This window comes from Paroedura picta, chromosome 11, assembly GCF_049243985.1.
Source record: "Paroedura picta isolate Pp20150507F chromosome 11, Ppicta_v3.0, whole genome shotgun sequence".
Classification (NCBI taxonomy): domain Eukaryota; kingdom Metazoa; phylum Chordata; class Lepidosauria; order Squamata; family Gekkonidae; genus Paroedura; species Paroedura picta.
Window position 1 is genome coordinate 18141669 of NC_135379.1, and position 24629 is coordinate 18166297.

Genomic DNA, 24629 nt, shown 5'->3' on the forward strand with positions numbered 1-24629 from the left:
ATGGCAATAGCTGCTGTCTACTTGACAAATAAAAAGTTCCCAAGCATTATTCTGGAGGAGGTGTTGTGTGCACATGTGGGGGCGGGAGGGGGGGAATATCCTTAAGTAACCTCTATAAACTGTTAGCAACTTTCAGTTACCCTCATTCTGAAGACCTTCTCATGAGAAATACGGAATGATGTTCCTTTTTAAATTCAACCTCATTACCCTTTTCAACACAGCTCTCAGCCACAATCCTGTGTCTCTGGTTGACTTGGGCTGCAACCCTAGAAACAGCTTCCTGAGAGTACGCCCCACTGAATAAAGAAGTTACTCCTGATTATATCTGCTCAGACTTACTCTCTTTGTGACGTTCTCTTCTTTTTCTTATTCTGCGAGGCAGCAGTATTCTTTGTAAACATTGCATTAGCTACTAATTTTACAAGTTAGTTCTGGTCACCTTTACAAAATATAATTAAACATCTGAATGCCACTGTTGCCACCTCCAATTATAACAAAAGAAATGATTGAGACATGATGACATGATGGAGCACATTCTGCCTGTTAAACTTCTTACTCAGGGAAAAGCGTTAATAATGAGAACTGACATTTATATAGCGTTTAATATCACAATCCCAAAAATACCTGACAGGAAAAATGCAAAAGCACATATTACAGGGGTCACTTCACCCATCAATGAAAGACATCTACTTAGCAAGTGAAAAGCAGCAACTTTTAAGACAGGTGAAGAAAGAAAATGAAAAAACATTTTGCGAGTTTGAGGTGGGGAGTGGTCAGAAGGAAAAAAGATACACCGTGAATAACAAGTGACCGGGTATAATAAAATCAAAGTCCAGTAGCACCTTTAAGACTAACAAAGATTTATTTAAAGCATGAGCTTTCAAGTGCAAGCACCCTTCCTCAAACCGGGCAGTTTACTGATCACATCCACAAACAAACAAAAAAGCAACCTACATTGTTTTACATAGTAAACACTTGGGACACAGAACTGTCTTCTGCTTATATTGCTTTATTAAACATACAAATGGTACACAATAAATACCTTTATTTTCTAAATGAAAAGGTTGTTTTGGTAAATCCCAAAAAGTTAATACATTCCTCTGCCTTGGTTTACAAGATTTCCCTGGAACAGAAACCACTAGAATTACCTCCCAAGGTAAACAGTAGAAAACAGTAAGAGTCCAGTGGCACCTTATAGAGTAACAAAAGTCGTGGCAGGGTACGAGCTTTTGTGACTAAACAAAAACCGTATACAGTGAGCTACACCTATAATATCTTTAACACTACTTATAGTAATAGTTATATATTATATTATATTAATATATTTCTAAACACCAAATCATGCAAAATGTATTTTAATTCAAGGCTATCCAGCTAAGTCAGCTTGCTTTACTTTCTCGCTTTACTTTCTTTCTTCAGCTGAACCTATTGCTATTCTTCAGGATCTGTATCAAGAAGTACAATGCTGCCTTTAGTTACAAACATTTCTGGTCCTGAGAGCCAACATGGTATACAGTCAGCATGATTAAGAGTGATGGACTCTAATCTGGAGAACGGGGTTTGATTCCATCCTCCTCCACACGCAGCCAGCTGGGTGACCCTTGTCACAGTTCTCTTAGAGCTGTTCTCACAGAGCAGTTCTGTTAGAGGTCTCTCAGCCTCTCCTACCTCACAGGGTGTCTGTTCTGGGGAGAGGAAAGGAAAGGTGTTCATAAGTCATTTTGGGTCTCCTCTGAGTAGTGAAAAGAGGAGGATAAAAACCTCCTTTCTTTTCTCTGAACTGACAAATGTTTTTAGAATGACTCACTTGGTCACACACAAAGAAAACATTACGGTCATACACAAGGATTTTCAAGCCCAGCGTATCATTTTCCAAAACATTTACCTAGGCACACCATTTTTAAAACATTCTTATGAACAAACACACCAGTTCTTAATCTTAAATGTTATCAATTTTAAATGACACAGGCCAGTCACATCTGTTTCCCAAAGTTATCTGCAAGGTCAGCAGTCAATCATGGACTCACGCCTGTACCTTTTCCATTTATCTACATTTCTCACTCTCGTGGTGCCTGAAGCTGAAGGAGCACAAGCTAGAACAGAAGCATTTGGTCCTGACGCATAACCTGTTGTTGACATATGGATATGTACTTACCAAGTCATTAATAATGGCAAACAGCTTTGCTCATATTGCTGCAATTCATCTCCTGGTGACTCAGGGAATGACCATAATTCAACTTCCAAATCTTGCATTTTGTGACAATGTTGCTTATCATACAACATCACTGCCTTCCAGGACAGAGAGGCAGTCACTTAGGCTACTGCTGGAGCTACAGCTAACGATATCTACAATTTGTCAACTCCCGTCTATTTTGTTGTACTCTGAGAAATCCATCTGTCTTCTTATGAGTCTGCACTAGTTCATAACTACTCAGCTGTTATATACAATCCCTGGCAGGACCTCACACGCTCGTTAACACACTGCTGGCTCTCCTACTATGAACTGTATTCATAAACAAGCACTGCCATGATCATCCGTAGTGTGGGACTGGGGGTAAAAACGAAAAAGCAAGGAAACTCAATGTACCACTAAATCACAAGACAAATCTGTCCAGATTTAAATCTCCAGGGAAATAGACTGTACCACAGATGTCCTATGGCCAAAGTTCACTTTGTCATCTGTATTATTTTTTGCCAAGTGGAGAAGAGAATCTTACCAGTTCATTGCTTCCCTATATTTCTCATCAGTCCAGAAGTGTAGAAAAATTTTATTTATCATTTAGCAGGACGCTATACACCAGCCTTTCTCAACTTTATGACCGTTCAGAAACTCTTAAAACATTCTTCAGGCTTCGAGAAGCCCCAGAAGTGGTGCAATCAGGCAGAATATGATTGGGAAGCATAGCTGTGTACATACCACCCAGGCCCCCTCCTCTTTCCATCCCTCCAGGCTCATCATGGGCCATTTGGAGGAGGGCAACATGACCCCTGGTTGAGAAAGCCTGCAAATATCAAGCGGTTACTTATTTGCAAGTACATAGGTGCAACCAGCAAGTGGCTTTCAAGGCAACTGAATAGAAATGGTTTATTTCTCTTATTTATATGGCACTTTTCTCTCCAATGGGGGACCCAAAGTACCTTATATCACTCTGCTCTCTATTTTATCCTCAAAACACCCCTGTGAGGTAGCTTAGGCTAACTGACTCAATGTCTCCCAGCAATTCTCCACAGCAAGGTGCCTTCTGCTGCAGAGTGTTTCTTGGTGGCTTCCCACCCAAAAACCTGCACAGCTTCTAACATCTGAAATCAGACTAAAACAGGTTATACCATAACCCTCCCCCACACTCCACTGTGTGAACATTGTATTATGCATTAACCATCACTCAGTGTGGTTTGCCTTCATAAATACATGTATGCCAAATGTAATTGTGAGGCCAGCAATGCAAAGTCTTGCTCCCCCCAAGTGATTTTCCAGGGGCTCAACACCTTATTTAAGCTGTGCTACAAAGCAGTACATGCATTTGGCCCTAATACTAGTGTGGAAGCTAATCATGCATGGCCACTTTGCTCCAATAGCAATCCAGTTTCAGCAAAATACCACTTCGTGCAAAGTTCCACAGGTGATTTCTTTGCCTTTGTCATCACACTGAAATCAAGTCTTAAAACCATTGTCACGACTTAAAGTAGACAATTTAAATTTTAGTCTTAAAATTAAAAGACCTAAATCAGAAATAAAACTTTTACATCAAAGTAGCCACCGTCTTCTTGAGCAGCACAAGCAAGCTGACAAAAAGGTGAACTCTTGTGTTTTTGTGGTTGCTATCAGCAAAATTCTAACTGAAGCCACAGAAAATTCCATGCTACGAGTAAAATCCTTGTACAATAAGTAGGGCTGCCAGGCTCCACGTGGGGTCTGAGGATCCCCTGGAATTACAGCTAATCTCCAGATTAGATTCAAATGAGTAGCCGTGTTGGTCTGAAGCAGCACAATAAAACCAGAGTCCAGTAGCACCTTTAAGACCAACCAACAAAGATTTATTCAAGGCCTGAGCTTTCGAGTGCAAGCACTCTTCATTAGACTGTGATCTCCTTACATGACAGGGAATACATAGCAAAAATCAATTCTGTTACATCAGTAGACTGTGTCACAACCAAATACAGCCAATGATAATCCTTTGTCAAAACAGCCAATCAATGTCCTAGAATTCAGTGTACTTTACAAAGAGAAACCATTAGAGATCAAAGGCTATCCAGACTAGAGTTAAATTCTCCTGAAGAAAAGTGGGGCTTTGGAGGGAGGGAATCTGTGGCACTGCGCCCCATTGGCGTCCCTGTCTTCTGCAAGCTCCATGCACAAACCTCCAGGAGTTTCCCAACCTGGAGCTGGAAACCGGCCATCCTCCCCTCCCCTGCTGGTGCCCAGGGGGAACCCTACGAAACAATAACAATAGCGAAAGCCCTACAGCGGATGCACAGCTCGGGCTTGCATTCCTTTCCTCCCCAATGCCCGCCGCCCGACCAGCCGCAGCAACAGGCCAGAAGCCTCCCGCGCCCTGAGGGCGAGCTGCACAGCTACAGCGGGCGGGGAGAAGAGGAGAGAGGAGAGGGCGGCCTCCGCCGGCGCCGCTCTGAGGAGGAGAGCGCGACTTCTCGCGGCCTGCCCTCCCCGACGGAGCCCCGCGGGCGGGAAGGCGGCCCTCACCGCAAAACAACCCCGCGGCCTCCCCTCAGACTCCCGTGCCCGGGACCGGCTCACCCTCGGGGGGACGGGAGACACTCACTCCAGACTCCACCGGCACTGCTCTCCCGGCGCCCCACAAACTGGACTTCGGCACCTTTCCGGAGTTCACTTCGCCCCGCCTCCGGTGTGGGCCGTGCCCGTGGCCGGGAAGCCGCCCTCGCAGGTGGGGGGAAGCCCAGCAGGGCAGCCGCCCGTCGGCGAAGACGCTTCCAGGCGCCGGCCGGCCCTCCGCAGCTGACCCTTGGGCTTTGGTGGCCTCGGAAGGCCTACTCTGCATGGGGGTCCTCCTTGGGCCCGACACCTTAACGCGCCTTTCATTTGTTCGGTGTTCCCTGTTAACGCGTTCCTTCCCCACCAGCATTCCCTCTTGCATTTTAAGGTTTGGTTTCAATTTCTTCACTCTTAGGCAGTGTATGAGAGCAGCCAGGCAGTTATGCAGGACCGCTACCGTATCACGAGGGAATCTGGATAATGATAAGGATATCTAAAGCTGGGGATCATCCTTAGATTGATGACATCCAACCACAAAGCTAGGAATTATTTGTTCTAAGAACTTAACATAAAACTTGAAAAGCATGGGGTAGGATTGCACCTTGCAGAACTCCACAGGATAAGTCCCAGACTGATTAAAAAGTGGTCTCCCATCTATTATTTTTTGGAGGAGGGCGTTAACATCCTGGTGTGTTTAAGATTCTGTTTGTTTGGCAACCTGTGTCTTTTCTTGGGTTTGTTGAAAGATCTGTCATATTTGTCCACGACCTTTATCCCTAGATTTAAGTATTCACAGATGGGGCTATGTTGAGAAATAGATATATTGATATGTAGGAGCTGGTACATACTTTACATGGCAGTCCTATTTGCCATGCCTATACTCGTGAAAGGGTTGCCAACCTCCAGCTGGACCTGGGGATCTTGCAGAATTACAACCGGCTTCCAGACTGCAGAGTTTAGTTCTGTTCTCTTGGAAAAAATGGCTGCTTTGGAGACTGGCATTACTCCACTGAAGTCCCTCCTCTCGCCAAACCCAGCTGTCCTCAACAAACCCTAACTCATGTACTCCTGTGTCTTGCGAAGTAAGTACTTAATATATGAAGGGTAAACACATTCCCTTCAACCCCCATGAATATGACCCCAGAAGCCCAAACTGGCCAGGATCCTTTTGGGCATCATATGTTTAGAGGCTAATGTGACTATGTGTGAAAAGATATGTAGGACTCTATTTGTTAGGAGTTGCAGGTTTGAGGTTGGTAAAATCTCTTTGCAGCAAAGAGATTTCTCTGCTGGTGTTTATTCAAAGAAACATTTATTAATTTAAAAAGGTGTTCAAGGCAATGCACAATAAAACATGCATGCATGCACCTTGTTTGCAGTGGCTGCTTCCCATGCTTGTCATAACTTAAATATATGGTCTTGCCTGCGCTTTTCAGGCTGCTCTCTTAAATCAGGATATCTAACACATGGCTCTGTTATCAGGCGAGATGGCTTCTTACAAGCAGCTTTCAGTGGCAGCTGAAGGAGGTTAGGAGAGGGAAGAACCAGCTCAACTGGAAGGAACCATGGTGAGGATATTGGGCTGCTCCCCAGCATTCCTCTTTCTTCTCCCTCTCTTTCCTCCAAGGGGATGGCTCTTTTATATGTTCTTCAAAGATGGTTGTGTACAAATATTGTACATGTATTTTTCTTACAATAAAATAACAGTTTGTCCCAAGGTCAGACCCAAATCAAAGAGAATCAATTGTCTTCCCTGGCGCAATTGCTCATGACAGAACAAAATAGAACAGAGAAGCACAAGGAATTAACAGTTCTATTGTCAGTACATAGTGGTTGAGGCTAGTATAAAAACTAATAGTATGTTTCAGATAATTTAGATAGATCTGTCTACATTTTAAAGAAAGAATATTTTTGAGGAACCTAATTCTACTTCGTATACCAGTCTTATTCAGTGATAATTTACATTATGTTTCAGATATTATTGCACAACAAGTATAGAACATTCAAAACAAGGACATCAAGCTGTTGTAAGTTGTCAAATTCTAGGTGGGGCATGGAGATCTCCTGGAATTCCAATTCATCTCCAGACTACAGAGAATTCCAATTCATCTTTCCCCCCAGAGAAAATGGAGGGTGACTGAAATCACTCACCACACAAAACTCTGCCCTTCCAAATAACCAGGAAGTTCCCAACCTGGAGCTGGCAACACCATGTACATCCTTTAGCTGTATCTATAGCTAATATATTGTTCAAAGTGGAATAAACGGATCTCAAAGTACAGCCCAATTCTATAAAAGTCTTCATTGGGGCTTATTCCCAGGTAAGCAAGCACTGGATTCCCGCTCTAGTTAATGTTAAATCAACTGAAGCCCAAACCTCAAGTTGGTACCTTAAGACTATGCTCAATTTAATTTTAATGATTGCAGTGTGGATTCACACAAGTACAACATTGGACTTTGTACTTATCTAACCTGGCCCAGAGAGACAGGCCAAGTAAAAATTTCATCAGCACAGCAAGTTTGCTGGGTAGAAGGGGCATGCATAGCATGACTAAGCACAGTTTCAGATATTTATTTAACAGACTGAAGTTTGTGTGCTAGGGAGACACATACAATTTATCCTATTTTTGTTGTTTCTTTCCTACAAGGAGGTCAGGGGGGTATCACGGTATTCTCTTCTGTCATTTTTATCTTCACAACAACCCTGTTAGCAGGCCTGCCACACACACCCTCCCCATTGGGGCAGGGCAACACCCACTCAGAACTCCTGTTGCTCACTGCCGTGTTAAGCAGCAGCAGGGGATTTTTTTTTTAAACTTACTAGTATTGCAGGCATCATGACATCACTTCTGGGCGGGATCAGAAGCGATGACAGTAAAGGTAAAGGTAAAGGTATCCCCTGTGCAAGCACCGAGTCATGTCTGACCCTTGGGGTGACGCCCTCTAGCGTTTTCATGGCAGACTCAATACTGGGTGGTTTGCCAGTGCCTTCCCCAGTCATTACCGTTTTACCCCCCAGCAAGCAAGCTGGGTACTCATTTTACCGACCTCGGAAGGATGGAAGGCTGAGTCAACCTTGAGCCGGCTGCTGGGATTGAACTCCCAGCCTTATGGGCAAAGCTTTCAGACGGCTGCCTTACCACTGCGCCATTTCGATGACAGTAGTTCTAGGAATTGTTTGGAATTCTATTGTTTTACCATAGAGCTTTCAGGAATTCCTAAGACTATTGTCATTGCTTCCTGGTTTTCCCTAGAAGTTATATCATCACACTCGTGATGTTGCTTTTCACCATGTCCCCACCCCCAACCCTCCTGCGAGTTGTCAGGCTCAGCCTACTTATGTGGTAAGTTGGGCTGAAATTGACTCACCCGGTGTGCCTTTTGGTGGAGAGGGGTCTGAAAACCAGGGCCCTGAGATCCTAGCACAAAAGCGCAATACAAAGTCTAACACAAAGTCACACTGGCACTCATTATTTCGTGTTAAAATGTGTTGTCTGCAAAATAGTCAGACAAAAGAGTTCTGTAGCTGAAAGTGAATAAATACCACAGAAATAAGACGTCTGTACCCATGAAGATCGGTTATGCAATCTGCTTTTGTGTGAGTACAACGTATAAATCATAGTATAACGTATTCTAAAGTTTAAGTAATGTATTTGCTTCAAGAAGATCCTCATTTTCATAGAGTAAATGGAAGGAGGAGAAGGAAGGTTTGGGATATGTTTCCTTTGATATTTATATTATGTTTATTTAGTGAACAGGAACATATTGAGCCTGGGAAAATTGCCCTTAACTTTGGTGTAAACATTTAAAAACTGGCAGGACCCTCAAGAGCATCTGGAGTTCTGCAAATCATTTTTTTTTTAAATTTCAGCATTTTAAGTTCATAATGTCAAGGTCTCTGCAGTTGAGGTTGCAGTAGCTCTATGTATACTGTCTTGGGCTTCATTAGATGCATCACATTTTCATGATGCTTATCTTCAGCTAAGTGACATTGACATTATGCTATTAAAACACTAATAAATTAGTGACCATAAAGATATGTAAGGTATTTTATCTTTCCCCTCAATTTCTTCCAGTAAGAGGTCTCTTATTAAAATGAATGTTCTTGGAAGCAGCAGTTCTGATTATTTACTAAGTTCTTAGGTGTATATCCTGACAAGGAAAGGCAAAGTCTATTTTCTTATAATTGAAAACAATCACCCATTGGGCTGCTGCATTACTTTGATTTATTACCAACTGGGTTCCCTTGGGTAAGTACAAGATTCAGATTGGGCATTGTTTTCATTATAATTGTGATGCTTTTACTTCTGCTTCTTTATAATAGATAAATAAATCTATTATGTTTTAAGGGTGAATCTTTGCTGTGGTAGATAATTTTAGTCCAGCATTCATTGTTAGGGACCAGGCATATAGCTTCTGTTTAACGAAGTGGGTAACATAATGAGGCTGGAGAAGAATATAATCCCTAAATTCCAGCTAATCATTTGGAATAAAGTTTGTGCATGGTACATTATATAAGTTAGACATCAGAATAATAATCACTAATCTTTGCTGTTAACCAGCTGTTCCAGCCAGCTCTTCACCATGTACAGCCAATCAGAAATGCCACAGGCGGGGAACTCGCCTGTAGGACTCTGAGCTTTGACTATGACAATGAAGGCATGGTGCACGTGTTGTGGATGGTTTTAATTTTGATTGATCAGCTGACACACAGGAAAGGCGGGGCATAAATATTTAAATAAATATAAGTAAACAATTAGGTGGGGACACACTGCAGGTGGAGATCACGGAGAATTATAATTTGGAAAGTTCTCTAATGTTAATGACTGCTTCAGACTGAAAAACAGCACAGGTCAACAGCTTGACCTGTCCCAGGAATGCTGAATTTATAAAGAAAAAAAATTCTAGGAACTCTGTACATGGAACCCCTGCATCTTGCAGAAAAAGACCTCTTCATATTCCTCTTCCCCGGTTATAACAGCAGTGCTCTTTCTTTTAGAAACCTTAGTACTCCACTGCCATCCCCTTGTGTCTTGGTTGAGGCAGATGCATAACAAGAGAGATGCTCTGCCCACATGTGTTGTGGTGTTCACACTGCTTCAGAGCCTAAAGAACCCTCTGCTGCCCAGACATGCATAATGGAGTGTAGGGATACTAGCTGCCAGGTGGGACTTGGGGATCCCCTGGAATTACAACTCATCTCCAGACTACAGAGATCAGTTAACTTGGAGAAAATGGAGATCCCCAGATCTCCAGGAGTTTCCCTACTGGATTTGGCTACTGTACCCCCCTCTATCCCCAGCTGGGAGCCAGCAGGGACCTGACAGCCCTACATATGCGGGATGCCATTGGAATGAGGCTATGCCACAGGCCAGATAGAAAACTACCGTTTTAATACATACAGGGATCTTAGCTCTTACAAACTAAAAACTTGCAAACGAAAAACAAGTAATTATGGATGCTAATATGACTACAATCTCTAGGGTTGTTTTAAAAAGAGACAGTCTTAAGACAAAAGTCATGCATGCAAGCTAATAGCACCCATCTTAAAGAGCCTATATTTAATGATGTTCGCCTATTACTTTAAAACTAAAATACATCCCAGATTTTAACTAGGAGTTGTTACTCAGTTGATCGGCACTGGAGGGACCCAAAGGGCAGCAGTGGTGGGTGAGATTAGTGGGATTTAGTAGATCTTGACTCTGGAAATATGCAAGATCAGTAATGTGCATGATTCTAAAGCACATGAAGACTATCCTACAGGCAGTACTGAAGGAGATGTGTGTTTAAGATAGAATCAAATAACAATGTTTAGAGTTATTATGTATTTGTACATACATTATTTGTATGCTTGAGCAATGAAGAAGGCCATCCGGCCAAAACATGGTACATCAGGGTGATATGATCCTTGCTAGATGTTATTTAGTGATTTAAATTTGTTTGTGAGGCTATCCTTTATGCCTAAAATTGTTTTTAATTATCTTGCAATAAATATATGTATTTTTCATATATTTGAGCATTTTTAACTTTCTATGTGGAGAAACTGAATTATTAGGCCGTATATTTGCATTTCTTTAACCTTTTGGTTCGTGTTTCAGACAATCTCCTCCAGTATCCTGATTGGCTCATTTGGAGACTTCCTGTTCCTCTGAGCATACTTCTTCTAGCTCGCCTTCCAGATGAACAGACTGACTGAGTGAATGCAGAGCAACAGTTAGCCAGTTAGGTAGGCCTCTCTGTCTCTCCTGCTTCCTTACAAAGTTGTTTCTCTTATTAATAAAACTATTTTATTATTTTAAGCGGTCTGGTATTCAGCCCTTTTTTCATATTTAAACTCTCTCAATATTGACAATATAAGATGAAAGGAAAAGGGAGAGGGAAGAGACAGGCCAGTACAAGAGGAACATTTGTAGATTCTGACCAAATTTTTAAAAGCCTAGTTGGTATCAATTTATTAGATATGTTATTTCATCACAATGTAACACTTGGTGTAGTGGTGTAGTGGTTAGGAGCGCTGACTTCTAATCTGGCAAGCCTGGTTTGATTCCCTGCTCCTCCACATGCAGCCAGTTGGGTGACCTTGGGCTCACCACAGCATTGATAGAGCTGTTCTGACTGAGCAGGAATATCAGGGCTCTCGCAGCCTCACCTACCTCACAGGGTGTCTGTTGTGGGGAGAGGAAAGAGAAGACGAATGTAAGCTGCTTTGAGACTCCTTTTTCTCCTGGTAGAGAAAAACGGCATATACAAACTAACTCTTCTTCTTCTATTTTAATGCCACATTTTATTTTATTTAAAACAACCTTGATCAGCATTGCTCCCATTTATATTTTAGGGAAAAAGAATTCCACTAATCTGTGAATAGTATGTACTGTCATAATATCTGCAAACAGATGCAGGTGCCAAGAGAACATATAGATTCTGAAGAGGAAGAGTCTGCAATAAAAATGCTAAGAAGCCCACAATTAGCAGGATCATGGGATACTAGAAAGAAAAGTCTGGAAGCACTTAAGTAGAATGAAGTCCAGAATAGCATGGTGTAGAGGAGAGTGATGTATTCCTGGATAGTCAAAACCTATATAATCAGCAATATGAAAACAAGCAGGCCCATCTAACCAAATAAATGGGAATACAATGAGGGATTCTTATAGTCCCATCCATACTCCCAAAGAAAGGCCCTATTATGTCAAGGTAAATTGTACCAACTGCCTTAAAGTGGTGCTTGTCTCTTCTAATTTTATTGATCTAGCGAGCAGATCCCCCATGTGATAGTGATTGTACTGGGCCTATTAAGGATGCAACCGACACAAAATTGCAATTATTGCACACACATAGGGAGGGTTTTCGTCTTTTGTTGCTACTGCCATAGAAATATACATATAGATCTCACCTCTTGTTGTTATCTGCAAAAATGGTGCCACTGCCATTGTTTTCAAATTACGCAAAGCCCCTTGCAAGCTTGCCACTAAATTTAAATGGGGTTCCTTTCGGAATGACTTTGTCCACCCGCAAACACGACCAGAATAAATTAGTTTTGCTTAGCGCACCACTCTGACAACACCTTTTCAACAGCTCTGAAAATAGAGCTGCTTCCCCATTTATATTAGTATATTACTGCTCTGTTCAACTCAACATCATTTTGCTAAACTAAACTCTGTCTCCCCCCCCCTCCCTTCTTGCTTCTTTAGGGTGAGAATTTAGTTTTCATGAAAAGTGTCAGGTTAACAGCCCCAGAGAGTTAACTCTATTTATCTACCAAACAGCTTCAGTATGACCAGTGGCAGGACAGTGCTTAGCACACCGCTGTAGCAATTGCATGTAACACGGAGAGGAACAAATGAACTGACATAGTGTCTCAAATCAAAGGCCCACCTAGCATAGTATTCTGTCCCCAATAATGGGCCCTAATGGATACTTTGGAAAGTGTATACACACCTTCATTGTACAGTAAAAAGAATCATCAAATGTTCACTCCTCTTTCTTTGTAAATGGAAGCATAGGGATAATTGGACTACAAAACTCTTTTTCTAGTTATTTTGACCAGTAGCTACTGAAGGGTTTATCCTCTCAAAACCTGCTTTACTATTTTCCTTAAAATTTGAAAATAACGTTATCTCATGAACTTAAGACCTTTTCCACAAGTCAGCCATATATTTTAATCATTACAGAGGAAGGGAAGTGACTTCTGGTCTACACTCCCTTTCTTCCAAAGGATGCAGTGAGGAACATGAAAATAAGGAGGCTGGCATGCCTCACAGTGTCAGGCAAGGTCCGTCTTGAATGGTTTGTTTCTCTTCTGTACCTGAAATGTTCTTTGAACTTGAAAATTCAAAGTATTTTTCTACACTGGCAACAAATATCCCTTTTCCATGTTGGAGCCCAGAAAGTGATGGTTTGTGGTTCAATGGTAGAACATTTGCTTGACATACAGAAAGTTCCTGGTTTAACTCCTGGCAGCTCCAGTTAAGGATCAGAAAATGTAAGGTGATGTAAAAGACCTTAGCCTGCAATCCCGGAGACCCACTGCCAACTTGAGTTGAGAATACTGATCTTGGTGGACCAAGGACTGCCAGACTCCAGGTGGTAGCTGGAGATCTCTTCGGGTTATAATTGATCTTCAGGTGACAGAGATCAGTTTGTCTGGAAAAAAATAGAAACTTTGAAGGTTGGACTATATGGCATTATAACTCAGTGAAATCTCCCAGGATTATAACTAATATCCAGACTGCAGAGATCAGTACCCCTGGAGAAAATGGCTGCTCTGGAAGATAGACTCTCTGGCATTCTTCCCTTCCCAGGCTCCACCCCACAAATCTCCAGGGATTTCCCAGCTCCGAGTTGGTAGTCCTATCCATTAGGCAAAGGATATAAGCAACAGGACAGAGTATTGGATGAAGGCATTGTTTTGTCTTAGGTCTCACTCTGTTTTGGTCTCACTCTTTTGTTTTCCAGTGCCAGAAGTATCTACATGTACAGTAAAGTATACCATAACCTGGACCCTGAAAGGATTTTTTTTTAAATCTGTATTTTAAAAAGTACCAGAAGTGGGAGAACATTTCAGTCTTCCAGAATGCTTTGTTAGTAAGGTAGATTTACAGCCATGTGCTTTACATGGGATTAACCATAAATAGAACTTGGAACCTCCAGGATGGCACTGTTGAATTAGAATGAATCAAGAAATCTGATAGCCGCTCCCGGGACCTGGCAGTCTTCATTGTCTATGTCATACAGAGTTTTTAGTGCAATGGCTCAAGCTTTGTTTACAATTCCTATGGAGCAATTGTTGGATGCATTATTTTAAGTCCTGTTAAATATTCATTTCATACCTTTTCCCTAAGGCATGGCTTGAATCTCAGTGAGAAAAGTGGACTATGCAGTAAGTAATCAATAAATTAGCTACAACAGATGTTGTTCAGCATTGCAAAACCAGAGAAGTTGTGTTCTTTCACCTATTACTCCTGGTCTCTTTACTTTTCTCAATCATATGTGGATTTGACAAATAAAGTCAGACTCCCATGCTTTCTTCTTTTCATGGCCCTTTCTTTGTAACTTCTTTCTTCTTAGCTTCATGTACAGAAGTCTACCCAATAAGATCGCACCTTGTGCAACTATATATGTGTATGTGTATTTGTATGTATATGTATTGACACTTGATCCAGAAAATTCTCTTTGCTTGGTCATCAATCCAAGCTGGGCATTCATTGCAGCAGCTCATTCTCTTTCAGTAAAAGGATGCTTTATATTCAGATCAGCTAATTATTATTGTTCCTTTGAATACCAAAGCAATTAATAATGATTAATTGCTTAAGTTAAATGTCACCATCTATATTTGATTTCTGAAAGGATTTCTGATTGCAACATTGCTGAGGGAGGATAGCTGTGCCTTTGGGTAAAGATATCAAATGAATACTTAACAGGCTTAGGAAATAGGTGTGTCAAAAGGCCAGGATTTTTTTTTTTGAAAAAAATTAAATTTAGCATTTGCAGTAGAATTTATTGATAATGCTGGAGGGCATTTGCTTTCTCATGAAGTGTCTTGTTTAAAGATTAGGATTAGCTTCCAGATCCTTTTGCATTTTGATCTTAATCTTTAAACATTATACAGCGAAGCAATTTTCAATAGAAATATTAGTGAGTCGGCACTAAAATGATGCATTGTCCTGTAGTCACACAAGTAGATTTCCATCCTCAGATGATACACCTATACAGAACCACTATAGACTGCAGGTGGAGGACCAGTTGGTCAGATGCTCCAGTGCATGAGCTGTAACTCCCCGTATGTTCTCCCCGCTTCTGGGATATTCCCTTATCTTACAAATCCATGCCCATGTATCTCCAAATTTTGGAGACACACCAGTTAAGAAGAGCATTTCTAGTAGCTTGCTTAAATATCTTTCCCTCAAATGTCACCCGAGGTAGATTTTTGAAGATTCCTCCTCAGGAGAGATACTGTTTACATGGATGTAGTAGTGTCCCTGACACGTTGTACCATATACTTCTGGTGTGTCCTAAGTTTGAAGTATTTCGTCGCCCGTTGGCTAATTATCTGAAGAAATTGAAATTCAGCTGTGTTAACGAGAAACGCTGGATTAAAATGATACTAAATGTGAGGGACACAGCAACTATTATAAAAGTAGCTAAGTTTTTACTGGCAATTTTAAATGAAAATCTTTTACGATAGAGTTTACATCTGAGACTGTTTGAAATTTTCATTTTATGCTTTGCAATTTTATTCCAATAAAGGTACTCTGAATCTGAGCTGTAACTCTAACATGCAAAGAGGCAATGGATATTGCCAGCATTGACTCCTGTGGTCATTACAACTGAAAAGTCCTGATTGCAGCTGAAGACATTGCTGCTGCCAGCTGCTGGCTATATACTAGGCATGTGCAGGAAAAAAAATTCGGACTGTTTTGGGTTCAGAGGGACCCGATTTGGACTGTTTAAAGGCCATCCGAATCAGCTGAATCAGATCAGGGCAGGCTAAATCAATCTGGACAGCTCCAAAATGATTTGGCCATTAATGTCAATGGCAGTTTTCACATTTCCATCTTCTCCATGGAGGGAATAGAGGTTTGAGTTAGAGGCTCTAAAGTTTCAGCATAGCTTGATGATCCTCTTCTCTGAAGATTTCCCTCCTCCAAGTTTCAAGAGTATTGGACCAGGGGGTCCAATTCTGGGGGTGCCTAAAGTGGGTGCTCCCATCCAGCCTCATTGTATATACATTTACAATTAATTTTTTGCTATATGATTTTATATCTGAGGTTGGGAATTATTGTGTATAGGTAGAACAGCTGGCTTTGCATAAATGAACCAGCTGTTTGAGAGTTTCTGATCCAATGTGTTACAAGTAAATGACTACCTGTAAACATTAAATCTCATAGCACTCCCCTGAATGTTTTCTTTCTTTAAATCAGGAAAGGTGTATAAAGAGAACAGAAACCCCCTGTTGGTGGGAAAGGAAGTGGGTTGTCCTAGGAATAGCCAATGGCAATGGCATAATATCATTTGGCCAAGTGAAGTGGTTGCCCCACCACTGTTCCTTGCAGTCTATGCCAGACGTTGCAGGCTTTTGCTGTCTACTACTGTTGCATCAGGGGCTTTAGGATAACTGGCTCACTGGCTGGAGTATTACTTGCTTGACAACATGTCTTCATCCCTGTCCTGCAGTCATTCTTCCCCACCACCAGGAATGCTGTTGAGGAAAGATGGCCTTATTCAAGCAGTTCCTCCAGTGTGGGTCTATAATCCATCTGGGACCTGAACCCTAATTCAGTCAAATAGCCACCGGAGGAATACAGCTCCCTAGCAAAAGGCAAAGGCTTGTTCTGTCACTTGGTGTCTGGCATGAAATGCACAGTGAAATGCATTTTGTGTCATTGTTCTTCATTCTGTGTGATATAGTAACAAAATTAACAAACCTAACAAAGCTAACTTTGCAACCTTAAAAAAATTTTTAACACAATGTTTGACACTCCTTGACCAAAAAAAATGGGTGCCAGAAAAGGCGACTAGGGAAAGACAAAGTACTTCAAGGCTGCTAGAATCATGGGACAGAAGACATAGGAGTGAAATTTGGCCTCTTGCCCCAGGACCCCAAAGTCCTATCTACACTTTTTCATGTCTTTGCAAGAAAAGCCCATTTGTGAAGGCCCAGGATGTATGTCTAATAAAGAAGCAATATGAGAAGCAACACACCAGATACAAGTACGCTGCCAAGCAAAATGAACAGGTAAAATTGCGTCAGAAATTCAAGGATGTTTTTTGATCTATAGGCACTGTCACAGTGAGAAAATGGGTTTTTTCACCTATGATAAGGCTGCAGGCACATTTTCTTGGAAATCTTATTGAACTGAGTGGGAGGAAGTTCCAAGTAAACATGCACAGGATTGGACAGCATAAGCACTTGGTGGTATTTTGAATATGAGGTACAGAGGTAGCTCTACATTGGCTGAAGGGTAGATTCAACTTAAAATGACTTCCATCCACTTTTTGCCCAACACAAATTACCCTCCTGCGTACAAAGCCTCAAAGACGCTTTTAGTAAGACATTTTATGGGACCTAATCATGCTTAAAGCTCTATGGACCACAGGCTTCATGAGATCTCCTAAATTCAAAGTTTTCTGGCTGGGAGAAATTAAGCAGGTGTTCATAAGGACTGAATAACTGGAGCATCTCATTGGATTGGGCCTTTTACATCCCCAGGAATCCACCAGCATCTCAAAAAGAACTACAGGTGCTGATATTTATCTTCATGGAAGAGTCTATTTGCCTTCAGCAATCGCTCGTCTGCATTTCACAACCTCTCACAATAAAGCGTAAAAGTGAGCAGAAAGGAAAGAAAGGCCTTAGGCATAACATGCAAGCAATTCAGGGACTTCTAAGCAGCCAAGAAGCATTTCACGTATGGATTAGAGATCACAAAAAGCCTCTAGCTGCCTTCCTAAGCAAGAAAGACCCCAACACTACTGAGAAAGGAAAAGAAGTACCTAGAATTTGATACAGCATTATAAGGTTACATAACTAAATTTCAGAAGGGAAGCTGAGGGAAGGCAGCATTCTGACACCATTAATCACGGTTAAGTTGAACTGTGTTTGTAAAGAATACCCGTGGTTAGTCAGCAGACAAGGGGAATGAAAGTCTGAAAATCATAGCTTCTGTATAATCTTTGCCTTGGAAAAGAATCCAGCAACATATTTAGAAAACCCAGTGGGTCTCACGGAAGAAGGAGAAATATCGCCCAATGGGATTCTATGATTCTATGAAAGGAAGTCTTACTCTGTGCTTTGCCTGAAGCCCAATTATATGTATGTTCCGATGGGTCTGGAGCCCAAATACACCCATGCATAGGACACCAGCTTCAGAGGATTGTATTCCACAGGCCCTTAAGACTTCCTGGAGCCAGTCACCACAGGGCTGTCTGCCAGAGTGCCACACATCTTTACACCGCCCGTGGCGCCGCGGGCGCCACGGACTAAATCTTTACACCGCCCGTGGCGCCGCGGGCGCCATCTTTACACCGCTTTACACCATCTTTACACTAAATAAAACAGTAAGCCCTTGGAAGGCGGGCTGTGTCCGGGATGAGGAAGGGTGCCGATTGGCCCCTTCCCGCGGACAGACTATCGGAGGGACCAATCGGCAGGCGCAAAGCGCCTGCCGATTGGTCCCTCCGATTCCTTGCCGGAGCAACTGCGAGCCACGGATAGCGCGGCTCGCAGTTGCTCCTTGGCCGGCGGCCTGACGCCTACGGAGTCCCCGCCAGTCCCCGGGAAACGGCCATGGGAAGAAACTCGTGAGGGGATCCAGGGGCGTTGGGGGGGGGCTTCGCCGAAGAGGTTCCCTGCAGCACGGCACCGGCCCCCGCTCCCGCTCCCAACGCGCCTTCCTCCGCCAGCCCCAGAGGAAGCTTCCCCACACACGCACAGCCAACGCGCGCCCCGCCCTCAGCGCCACCTCCTTTCAGCCCAGTCTCCTCCTCCTCCGCCCCACAATGCATGCGGCTGCCGGGGACTCCCGTCCCTTATTAACAGTGGTCCCCAACCTTTATTAGGCTGGGGACCGGCAGGCCATCGGGCCGCGACCGCGCGGGCCACGCCCACACTTCTGGCCGCGCCCGCGAGCCGCGCCCGGCCGCGCCCGGCCGCGCCCGTGAGCCGCGGCCGCGAATCGGGCCGCGCCCGGAACCCACGCTTGCAGATCGGGCCGCATCCGCGAGCCACGCCTGCACGGGTGCAGCCCGGCCCTGATTCCCTCTCCCCCCTCCCGCAGTAAGTATCTTCCCAGGCCGCAAGCTTGCGGCCTGGGAAGTTTTTTACTGCAGGGGGGGCGGGGAGAGGGAGCTGCGGCCCGGCGCCATGGCCTTTGCGGCCCGCCACCGGGCTGCCGCCCCCAGGTTGGGGACCACTGCTTATTAAGACCGAACTTTGAAAATGGCCGCCGTGGGACCCACAAAGGGACCACTTCGTGGCCGAGGATGCCCTGCCGCCGCCGCCCGCCGCCGCCCGCCCTCAACAACGGATCCTGTAAGGTTACCTCCCTTACTGCCTGCTGCCCTGTCCTTCCCATTCTAGCGCCCATTGTATTTGGGTTACAATGGGCTCTTTTCCTAGTCTGATATAATACTGCAGATATTCAAGGGATCCATCTCTGACTTCCTAGGAGTTTATGGGCTGGCATTCTTAGATGACTGCAAATCTAAGTAGGGCAACTCTTTGGTTGTGTTGCTAAAAAAAAAAGAGGAAGAAGAAGATGCGGCCAACACGATAATTTTGGAGTGCTGGCAAACAAAAGAGGGAGCGGCTACAACATAGGTTATACTTGATCAGGTACAGTGGGAGCCAACTGAGTCCTAGTGGTGCTACTGGTGTGCTTCAGGGACATGCTTGGGCCCCAGCTGATGGTTGCTGAGCTCTGAGAGAGGATGATGGGCATGCCAGCTGCCTTATTCCAAGTGGCGTTGCTTCCAGTAACTCAGGGTTCCCCATGGATGTCCTAGCATGCTGAGCAGAATGGTCTGGCATGCTGCTGTTTGCCGCATCTGCAGGGAGTTGCCAACCTTGGTTGAAAATATTGCCTTGGACAACAGGGAGGCAGTGACCTTTCATCCTTAGAAAAATGCAATTTAAATCAATCAGGATGCTTTAAACAATTGGGAAACAAACTTCATCTGTATTTTCTTTCAATGTTACATGGGTGCATCACCCAAAGCTTTGTTATTCTGGCACTGCAGCATGACTTCTCCCTCCGCCCCCCCCCTTTCAAATCCTTATTATTAAGTTTCCTTTCTTTAGAGGAATCCTGACATGAGCACATATGAATTTTTAACACACACATTCCAGCTATTCCCTCCCAGTGGATAAGACACACTCTTGTTTTCATACAGTTTTGTACAAATTATATCAGTCAGCTGAAAGAGCGCAGTTTCCCTTGCCTTTTCAATAATTCGTTTTCTGAAAAGGGTTGCATATATTCAAACTACAGCATGCGGTAGCTTTCAAGACATTTATATTGGGCAAGTGAGGAACAGTCTGCCCTGAGGCTAAGGGAAAGCAGGTGTGGCTGCACTATCAAACCATTAACTCATCTCGGCTATGTGCAGCTGTGGTAAGCATAGATCACGCAAAGCTCATGTTGCCATAGTTTCAGTGCAAGAGTCACCACCACAAGCGATGGAAGTATTATGCCTAATACCTATGCGAATGTAATGTGTGAATCTGTAATGTGGGCAAATTCCTTGCCTAGGAACTGTGCACTCCAGTCCGCTTGGCTGCATGGTTCTGAAGAAGGCAAAAGATTAAAATATTCTAAATAAATACACACATGATATTCTTGTAGGTACCTAGCCTGGAGAGCCTGAATAATGGTGTAATAATTATTTAGTATTTATGGTGTGTCATTGAGATCTATTGTTCTAAATAGCTCAAAAAAGGTCCATGCCCAGGGGAGCATATAGCAAGGGATTGAAGCAATACAGTAAAAGGGGAAGCAGTGGGGAATGCTGGGTGATGTGTACTTTGGCTTTACTTTTGTTAACAGTGAAGCTATTGTTTTGACTTTTGGAGTGGATGCTTTTAAGGAAAGGAAAAGAGTAAGGAAGCATCTCAGAGGTGGGCTTTCCAAAAATAAGTGCCTCACAAAGTATAGTTCTTTTAAAAAACTTAGCCTCGTGTGTCAGGCATGCACATTATATGTACATTAAGAACCTCAGATGAGCTCTGCTGGATGGTCCATCTTGTCCAGCATCCTGTCTCACACAGTGGCCAACCCTCTTCTCAACTGAAAAGTCCTAAACTAGGGTTGCCAAATCCTCTGATGAAGGTAAGGGTCCCCCATTCCCAGACCCCACTGCTGATCAGCTGGCTGGTGGAGGGGGGCAACTCACACAGAAAAAGAGATCCAGACTTATTAACCACATCAGGGGTGACACTCTGGTATTTGGGCAAAAACGCTATGCTGGAAGCCAAATTTACCATAGAGCTTCTTTCCAGATATCAGAATGTCACACAGACATCCCGGAAGTGATGATATCACTTCCAGGCCACATGGGCACTGATATCAACATTATACTGTTAACATTATACATATTAAAATTATACATACATACAAGTACAAGTTTATTTATGTGGTCACAGTCCAGAATGCAGATAAAACTTTAAGACAATATAAATCAATCAATTTTATTTATGGGCATAGACTATCCAGTAGAAGGCACAAAATTACAGATTTAAAATCAGTTATGAATGGATAAAACCTAAGAAAAACAATTATATATGGATCCAGTATAAGAAGTATTAGTATGTAGGGTTGGTCGAGCTCTGCCTTATTTTTGTAGCTACCCAATCATATTTAGCAATTATTGTTGTTCGGTCTTTGTTAGTGTCCGACAGTATTAACTTAAGATGTTGTTTCCTCAGACCTCTAGGGCAGGGGTAGTCACCCTGTGGTCCTCCAGATGTTCTTAGACTACAATTCCCATGAGCCCCTGCCAGCAAATGCTGGCAGGGTCTCACGGGAATTGTAGTCAATGGACATCTGGAGGACCACAGGTTGACTACCCCTGCTCTAGGGCATTCGGTAAGCATTGGAGCTAGTGAATATGGATGTAAGTGATGATAGAGTTTACACTCAAATAGGACGTGTTCAGTTGCCCTATTTGACCTTCATTACAGATGCACTTTATTTCTATTGGCAGCCCTTTGAACTTTCCTTCTAGAAAAACGGAAGGGAGAAGGCTATGAATGATTAGATTTCTTTTCCTAAGCAAACATTTATTACAAGTTGGGATGCCAGTCCCCTGGTAGGAACTGGGGATACCTGGAATTACAGGTCTTTTCCAGACTAAAGAGATTACTTCCCTTGGAGAAAATGGTTGCTTTGGAAGGTGGACTCTATAGCATTATGCAACACTGAAGTCCCCCCTACCCTAAATATGACCCACTCCAGGCTCCACCCCCAAAGTTCCCAGGTATTTCCCAGCCCAGAGCTGGCAACCCTAATTACAAACTTGACAGAAAACAGGGAGAAGAAACTTTTTGACCTCTGATATTGTTTTGATGACCTAATTAAGTTTTATCAGAGGTCAGATGGAACACAACTCTTAAGTTATTACGAAAACCCAGTCTAAAATGTGTTTTCATGGGCTACCTGAAGGCCCGGCTACCTCAGCAGCCCCGTCCCCATTCCCACTAGTGGGTCTGTCCAACACATCCAGCTACAAGTTCACACTAATCACACTACCGTTTCCCAGCATGAACGAGGGCTGAAGGAGGGATGAATTTGTAATAAGAGCCAGTAGTTCTGGTCACTGTAAATTATTTACCATCTGCCGCCTGTGTTATAGGCTCGTAGGTGTTAAAAATTCTATTACTGAGCCTCAGAGCACCTCCCCCACTGGAGATGCAAGGAAGCAAGCGGAGCGGTTAACCGACAGAGCGTCAAACAAATGGACAACCTAAACAACTGTGTGATTAAATCTTGTCTCTTGCTGTAGAGGGACACGCTTACATCTGATGGAGAATGCAAAGGGATGCTAATCTTTCATGATAGAGACGACACCTTGATTGGTGAAATCAGGGCACTCCAAAGGGCTGTGGGACTCCAGATTTGCCTGTCTGCCATGGCAAGATTCACAGCCCCAAAGCACTGTGCACAGGCTCATTGTTTGCCTTAAGTCCAAAAAGGATAGAAGAGAGAAATTCAAAAGAATTTTATGCTAAACATCCGGAAGACGTTCCTGAGAATTGGAGCAGTTCCTCAGTGGAAGCGGCTTCCTCAGGAGGTGGTAGGTTTGGAATTTTTTAAGCATAAGCAGAGGCTAGATAGCCCTCGAACAGAAATGCTGCGTCTGTGAACTTAGACAGATTGTAAATGGCTGGGCAGAAGGGATTGTGTCTGAATTTGACTCTTGCGGCCATTTCCTACATTCTGCAGGGGGCTGGACTAGATGACAGATCCCTTCCAACTCTATGATTCTGTGATTCTATTCTATGACCCTGTGCCTGGAAACATCTTTTGCCTCCAGTCCTATAGTTCATATTCCAGCCGTACGAAATGATCACAGCCTAAAGGCAGCCTCTACAAGCGCAGAGTCTTGGTTTCCTTATGTCCCGGCAATTGCGTATTTCTGTCAGCAAGAGTGAAACTCTTGTATTGCGACATTGCTGCATCTTGGGCAACAGCTTTGAACATTACAGGACCGAGTCGACAGTCACCTAAAAGATGAACAAATGCGTGCCTGCCTGTGACATCCAGCACGGAGCTAAACACGCTTTGGTCTGCCTTTAATTTGAATAGCATAGGCTCTCGTTTCCTTGTTTCCAGGCAGCCAGCCCCGCTGCGCAATGAAATGTCACTCAATACATGCCATTTATCGTACTCGTTTGCACTGTCAGTCCCAGCATTTGCACACACAAATGGCCATTTCTCCACATGAATCATGTTGCTGGCTGACTGATCTGGGCCTTTGCTTTTACCCATACAAGCAAGCGGTGAGTGGGAAATGAAATGAATCATTTGAGAGCTTGATTTGCTGTGACTCTACCACCTCCTTCCCTCCCCGTCTGGTTCCTGCTGAAAGCACTCCCGTGATATAAGCTGCTACGTACATGTCAATAGACTTGGGGTGGAACAATAGCATATTTTCCCTGTAAGATTTTCATGCATGTAGGGAAGAAGTTAAAAGTGTGGGTTTTATGGCAGAAAAAAACTAAGGTAAAACTATGTTGAGTGAGGCTTATGTATTTATTCAGAAACTTCTGTGCTAATGCTGCCTCTCCAGAGACCTTTTTGAGGCAGCTTACAACTAATATAACAAAATCATGAAAAAAAAACTTCCTTAAAAGCAAAACCATTCAAACCCATGCATTAAAAAGGAGGCAAATGCTATTGAGACCCAGCCTCCTGTACTCACCCATAGCTGTTCCGCCACCTTATGGAGAATGCCAAAAACACCTATCAGATGCTGTAAGCACATACTGAGAACCTGATGACTAGGCATATTGGGAGTGTGTGCTATTTGTGATGCTCCCAATATGTGCCATCTGATAATGCACGCTGTCGCTGCCAGCGCAAGCGTGTCCCAGCCCAGGCCCTCGGAAGAGTCACGTTAATGAAACACGGGTTCTTCTGGAGCCCCAGGACTCCCGAGGGCAAAGGCAAGAGCCAAGCCGCCCAAGCGCTGTGCATAATAGGAGGAGCCAGGCTTTCGGCCCGGCTTCTCCCCCAACCTACGGCGTCCCTGCAGGGATACCTCTCGCCTCTGCCGGCTTCGCAGAGCCCATAAGGGTGACCCCCCGCCCCCACCATAGTGGGCGAGCAGCATGCTGCTCCCCACAATCCTGCAGTGGGGGCCCCCTGCCTCCAATTCCCCTCCCCAGCTGCTGCCACCACTTACC

General features: G+C 43.6%; 1 protein-coding gene and 1 long non-coding RNA gene across 8 annotated transcripts in view; one reads left to right on the forward strand and one right to left on the reverse strand.

Moving 5' to 3' along the window:
- PTER (phosphotriesterase related) overlaps positions 1 to 4868 on the reverse strand; it is a 29249-nt gene extending 24381 nt beyond the window's left edge. The window contains exon 1 of one of the 6 annotated variants that reach the window (XM_077304562.1): positions 4782 to 4868. The gene's annotated coding sequence lies outside the window, so the exon portion shown is untranslated. Of the gene's footprint in view, positions 1 to 2155; positions 2685 to 4702; positions 4722 to 4756 lie in introns of those variants that run through there. The other 5 variants (XM_077304568.1, XM_077304563.1, XM_077304567.1 and 2 more) reach the window with 5 other exon arrangements.
- Positions 4869 to 5087: 219 nt separating this feature from the next.
- Positions 5088 to 15799, forward strand: LOC143821025 (uncharacterized). Of its 2 annotated transcripts, none has more exons than XR_013225639.1 (3): positions 5088 to 6759; positions 6854 to 10958; positions 13685 to 15799. It is a non-coding gene; the product is annotated as an uncharacterized LOC143821025 (long non-coding RNA). The 2 variants fall into 2 exon arrangements; XR_013225640.1 differs by having other exon boundaries at positions 5088 to 5814; positions 6215 to 10958.
- The last annotated feature ends 8830 nt before the right edge of the window (positions 15800 to 24629 follow it).